General features: G+C 43.2%; 1 pseudogene; it reads left to right on the top strand.

The window, feature by feature from the left end:
• The first annotated feature begins 1539 nt into the window (after positions 1-1539).
• Positions 1540-2331, top strand: LOC140377273 (MORN repeat-containing protein 3 pseudogene; annotated as a pseudogene).
• The last annotated feature ends 3472 nt before the right edge of the window (positions 2332-5803 follow it).

The raw sequence follows: 5803 nt of genomic DNA, 5'->3' as shown, positions 1-5803 counted from the left end.
GTCCGTGTGTTTGAGAAGGGTCAAGATCTGTGTGAGGAACAATGACACGCTGAAGATCTGTGTGAGGAACAATGACACACTGAAGATCTGTGTGAGGAACAATGACACGCTGAAGATCTGTGTGAGGAACAATGACACACTGAAGATCTGTGTGAGGAACAATGACACACTGAAGATCTGTGTGAGGAACAATGACACACTGAAGATCTGTGTGAGGAACAATGACACACTGAAGATCTGTGTGAGGAACAATGACACACTGAAGATCTGTGTGAGGAACAATGACACACTGAAGATCTGTGTGAGGAACAATGACACATTGAAGATCTGTGTGAGGAACAATGACACATTGAAGATCTGTGTGAGGAACAATGACACACTGAAGATCTGTGTGAGGAACAATGACACATTGAAGATCTGTGTGAGGAACAATGACACATTGAAGATCTGTGTGAGGAACAATGACACACTGAAGATCTGTGTGAGGAACAATGACACGCTGAAGATCTGTGTGCGGAACAATGACACATTGAAGATCTGTGTGAGGAACAATGACACATTGAAGATCTGTGTGAGGAACAATGGTTGGGGGCAGGGGGGAGTCTAAAGAATAAGATGTAGAACTACAGTATGTGGTGGTAATATAACACTTGGATAAGAAGAAGAGTCAGCTCTGGAATAAAGTCTAAAGAACAAAGTCTAAAGTCTAAGACGTACAAAGAAGAAAGTCTGGCGGTAATGTAACACTTGGATACCAGCCGCCATAAAACACCAAAGAAGAAGAAGAGAAGACTTTATTCTTTTTGCGTTTTCTATCCCAGCCCACTCAGGGCCTTTTTGTAGCTTTAGTGATGATCCTGCTTCACCCTTGGAGGCTTCACCCTTGGGAGCTTCACCTTGGCTGTGAGCAACGCTGGCTTCTCTCACTTCGCTTTGGCTAGGGTACCATGGCTATGACATGGTTACCATAGTTACCATGGCTATGACATGGTTACCATAGTTACCATGGCTATGACATGGTTACCATAGTTACCATGGCTATGACATGGTTACCAGACCGCTGATCTCTCTCTCTTTCTCTCTCTCTTTCTTTCTTTCTTTTTGATGGTGTGGTGTGGAGCTTTGAAGACGTACAAGACATGGTTACCATAGTTACCATGGCTATGACATCACAGCATGGCTATGACATAACAGTTTTTGAATTGTGACATCATCAAGCTGTGTAAATATATGTGTGTCGTGAGAAGTCTGAGGAATAAAGTCTGGCGGTAATGCAACAATTGGATGCCAACCGCCATAAAACAACAACAACAACAACAACAACAACAACAACAACCACCACCACCACATTCAGAGAAGAAGAACTGAAGAATGGAGTCTATTGGATAAAGTCTAAGGACCAAAGTCTGGCAGTAATGTAACACTTGGATACCGACCGCCCTAAAACACCAAAGAAGAAGAAGAAGAAGCTTTACAGAGATAAACATGGCACAAAAGTTAACTCAAAACAGCCTGGCGTACCAGCTGGAGGAAAGTTTCACTCCATGGATGGACAGATACAAGAAATATTTACGACACGCCGTCAAAAAACAGACCGTGTCGTCAATACGGGAGAAAATATCCCAAAAATGTGGACCGAGGCACACGATTTATTTCCCCACTGGATTGGAATATAAAGGGGAATGGAAAGACAACAAGAAGCACGGCTGGGGAACGTACGTCTGCAGGAAGTCTGGAGGCATGTACGAAGGAGAATGGAAATGGGGACGGCGGGACGGACACGGCACCTTCAGCATTCTAAATCCACAAACCAATCAGTATTCCAAAAAATACTGTGGGAGTTGGAAAAAGGGAATGAAGAACGGCTTTGGTACTTTCTTTTACTATTGTTCGTCGGTTTACGAGGGAGAGTGGAGGGACGATAAGCGCTGGGGTTGGGGGAAGATGTCCTATTCCAACGGCGACGTCTACGAGGGCGAGTGGTGGGAGGGGAAGTGCGACGGCAAAGGCGTGTTTCGATGTGAAAACGGAAACTGGTTCGAAGGTTTGTGGACGGCTGGGAAGAAGAACGGCTACGGGAAGTTGTTCTACTCCGCCAAAGGGCAGCTTTACGAGGGGTACTGGCTGGACGGAAACGTGATGTGCGGGACAATAATCGATTATGGCCGAAACGATGCGCCGCAACCTCCGAAATACCAGATTCCTCAGGCTCAGCTCGTGGATATGCACAAAGTCTGGACAGAGGGGATTAAAATGGAAGATTCTGATCTGCAGGAAGAGATGGACGATCAGATGGAAGAGAGAAACATGCGTGTCAGATTTGAAGACTAAATATGATATATAAGTGAGGGTCTGTAGTCTTCATCGTAGGTGCGTTTCCACCGCCAGAGACAGAATCTGACAATAATAACAATCTGTAAATCGCTTTGGATGATTGTTTTGTTTGATTCCGTCTCTCACGGTGGAAACGCAGCTACAGTGAAGATTTCATACCACTATTTGGGAAAAAAGGGTGTTTAAATACTTTATATCACACATTGTGCCAAAAAAAGAAAGGTTTCAGTGTTTGCAAATGCCTAAAGACAAAGCTGCACACAAACTAGCTCAGATTAGAGAACAAGAGTCAGAGAGAGAGACAGGAGCGTGACAAGAGCTGAACAAAAGCTGAAACGGGAAAAGCAGCAGGAACAAGGACAGAATAAACAAGATAAAAGCTTTCTCCTACAAGGACACGATGGTCCACTGGCAAACAGTTGCATCATGAGGAGGAAATGAAGAGGTTGGAGCAAAGGAAGGAGCAGACTGAGAAGGACAATGTGCTTCTGGAGCAAGTACAGCTGACTGCGAAGTTCAACATAAAACGATCCACGAAAAAGATATCTTAGCTAAGACTTCTGCTGCGACTCATCCAATTCCCAATCTCTCTTTATGATACTCGGTGTTCCTATGAGTTCCTCCAAAATCACAAAGGAGAAACAAACGTCTCGTCAGATTTGCCCTGACCTGGTCCCAGCCAGAGTCAGCTCCATAGAACATGTCTGAAGTGAGCAGCACAACCATCAGCTGAAGAGACAATAACACCAAAAATAACCGTAACACACATGGAGGCATCAGCATTACTGGCTCCAGGCAAAAGGCTCCGGAGAACAGAGTGGTTTTACCACAGTCACAGTCGAAGTACCTGTGCTTCTGAAGGATAAAGTCTAAAGTCTGAGACGTACAACTACAGTAGGTGACGGTAATGTAACACTAACCGCCATAAAACACCAAAGAAGAAGAAGAAGTACATGGAAGTACCATTAGCTTTCTGCAGTTTTTGTAGAGTTGAACTGAACTGAAAGAATAAAGACAGTTCTCAGGATGGATTACAGTCTTAAGAGGACATGATTCTTAATTGTATCTTAGACTCTTATAATGTGTTCAGAGAACTGAACCTGTCGAGCGTTAAATCTGATGAAATGACAGGCCTGATAACAGAAGAAAACCTTTCTCCTTTGACTCGAAGCCTCACAAAAACACCCGGTTTAAACCTTCCCACATTTGCGATGTCAGAGTTCGAGTGATATTCTGTTTTAAGTCTTCAACAGACGCGTTCTGAGCATTTCTGACGTCAAATTGAGAGACTCAAAACCGCAGTCGACTGCACCTTCAGTTAATGCTTTTAAGTCTTGTTTAAATGTATTATTTTTTATTTATTTTTAACATATTTTACTTTGGAGACTGTTGGTAAAATGTGCTATAGAAATAAAGTTGGATTAGATTTGACTTGAGAGTAAATAACACTCTCGACTTTGTCCAATGATCATTTAAACGGTCAAAAAATGTCAACTGCTCGTTCGTTCGTTAAGTGTGCAGATGTCGCGGTGCGGGAGTGAGGATTCTTTACATTTTACTTTGCCAAATATAAAACAGGTCCAGGGTTTCTCAGGAGAGTTATCTTTGGGTCGATGTATTGAAAGGATGGTTTTCCGTCCAGGGACAGTAGGGGGCGACGATAGACACTTCACACATTATTCAACCTTCACAGGGACAAAGATGGATCAATAAGATGAAAATGTTACTACAATCGGACTCATGTTCATGTAGAAACGAGCCTGGAGAGGAAGTGAATTAAGACGCGCCTGAATTCAGAAGTTCAAATGAACCGCGGAAACACAAGACCGCCGCCCGCGCATCGCCGTGCGTCGGATCACAGCGCGGTGCGAGAAAGAAGAGCAGCACCGATCAGAGAGTTGTCTTGGCAACGCTCTTTTTGGCTAATGTTCTGCTAATCGGCCAATCACATCGCTGCGTCGTGCAGAGGAAAGTCAGAGTCGCAAGAGCAATAAAACACTGAAAATGACCTGTTAGACTAATTGATATAGAATATACTTAACTGATTAATTGGAAAAATAACTATTCCTATTATTATACTCTTTATGGTGAAATATAATAATGTATTTCATCATATAAATGTGAATGTGGCAGAATCGTGACCTCGACTTGTGGAAATGTTCTCAAACTGGACCTCGTGGACATTTACTTCATATAATATCTCATTTTGTGACAAAAAGGAGTCAAATGGAATCCACAAAATCAACAAAAAAGTCCTGCAATGGACAAAAAGCCATTAAACCACATTCAAAACTACCGAGACAGCTTTACCAACCCCCAGAACTGTACGTTAAGTTAATGCTGTTTGAAATTACAGGAATTTACAAAGCTCAAGCGTGCGTCTCGCTTTGCTGAGTAACAATTAAGATCAGTTTAATTACGGGTTTGTCACACGCGCTACAGGGAGCGGACATGTTAAAATACAGCGCCGTCACATCCTGCTCCTCCAGAGAGCTCCGAACGGAAAGAGAGCCGCGTACGAGACCAGATGATCGAGAAATATGAGCGGAATAAATTGAATTTGTGGCAGAGCAGAGAGAGGTAAGTGTGGGATTTGCAGCTGCGCAAATAAAGGACAAGGACGGAGGAGGAGGAGTGGTTTTATGACGGGTTGTTTACAGCTCTGTGAAGGCCGGAGTAATTAGTGGGTACACCGCAGTACACTGGAGTACGTGTGTCATACTACAGAGTGATAGTATTCACAAAGCTGCCAGCAGAGGTCAGCACTGTGCATCTCTATGTATCCTTTAAAATGGAGCTAAAACGGTCTCCATCTATTCTCTTCATTGTTTTATACAAGCCTCCCCAGCACTGCCAAAGTTTTATTGATGATTTTACTGAGATGCTTTCAGTCATATGCACAGACTTTGATGGTTTGGTCATTACAGGTGATTTCAACGTGCATGTTGATAATGTTTGTGACAGAAACGCTAAAGAGCTTGATGCTGTCCTTGAAACCTTCAGTCTTACTCAGCATGTGAGAGGCCCCACCCACAGCAAAGGACACACTCTAGATCTCATAATTACAAAGGGGGTAAATATTTCAAATGTTAATGTGATCGATGTTGCTCTGTCTGATCATTTCTGTGTCTTCTTTGACCTGTCTGTTTCTCCCCAACCTCCGGTTGGTCCTGCAGTTGTTCAGAGGAGACACATAAGTGATGGCACAGGTGCACTGTTTATGGAAATGATAAACTTTGAAAATGTCTCATGTTCTAATGTAAATGATTTGTTGAACTCTGTTACATCTAGTTTTTTGAATGTTCTGGACACCATCGCCCCTATAAAGGCTAAAATGGTTAAAAATAAGCAGAAGGCGCCGTGGAGAAATGATGATTCGGTCAGGGCACAGAAAAGGGAGTGCCCCAGGGCCGAACGGAAATGGCGCAAGTCAAAGCTCCAGGTTCAAAAAGAGATTTACAAAGAAAAG

This window comes from Eucyclogobius newberryi, unplaced genomic scaffold, assembly GCF_026437365.1.
Source record: "Eucyclogobius newberryi isolate DKJ021-1_F unplaced genomic scaffold, fEucNew1.0.hap1 SCAF_4, whole genome shotgun sequence".
Taxonomy (NCBI): domain Eukaryota; kingdom Metazoa; phylum Chordata; class Actinopteri; order Gobiiformes; family Gobiidae; genus Eucyclogobius; species Eucyclogobius newberryi.
This window is presented reverse-complemented; position numbering and strand designations above follow the sequence as displayed.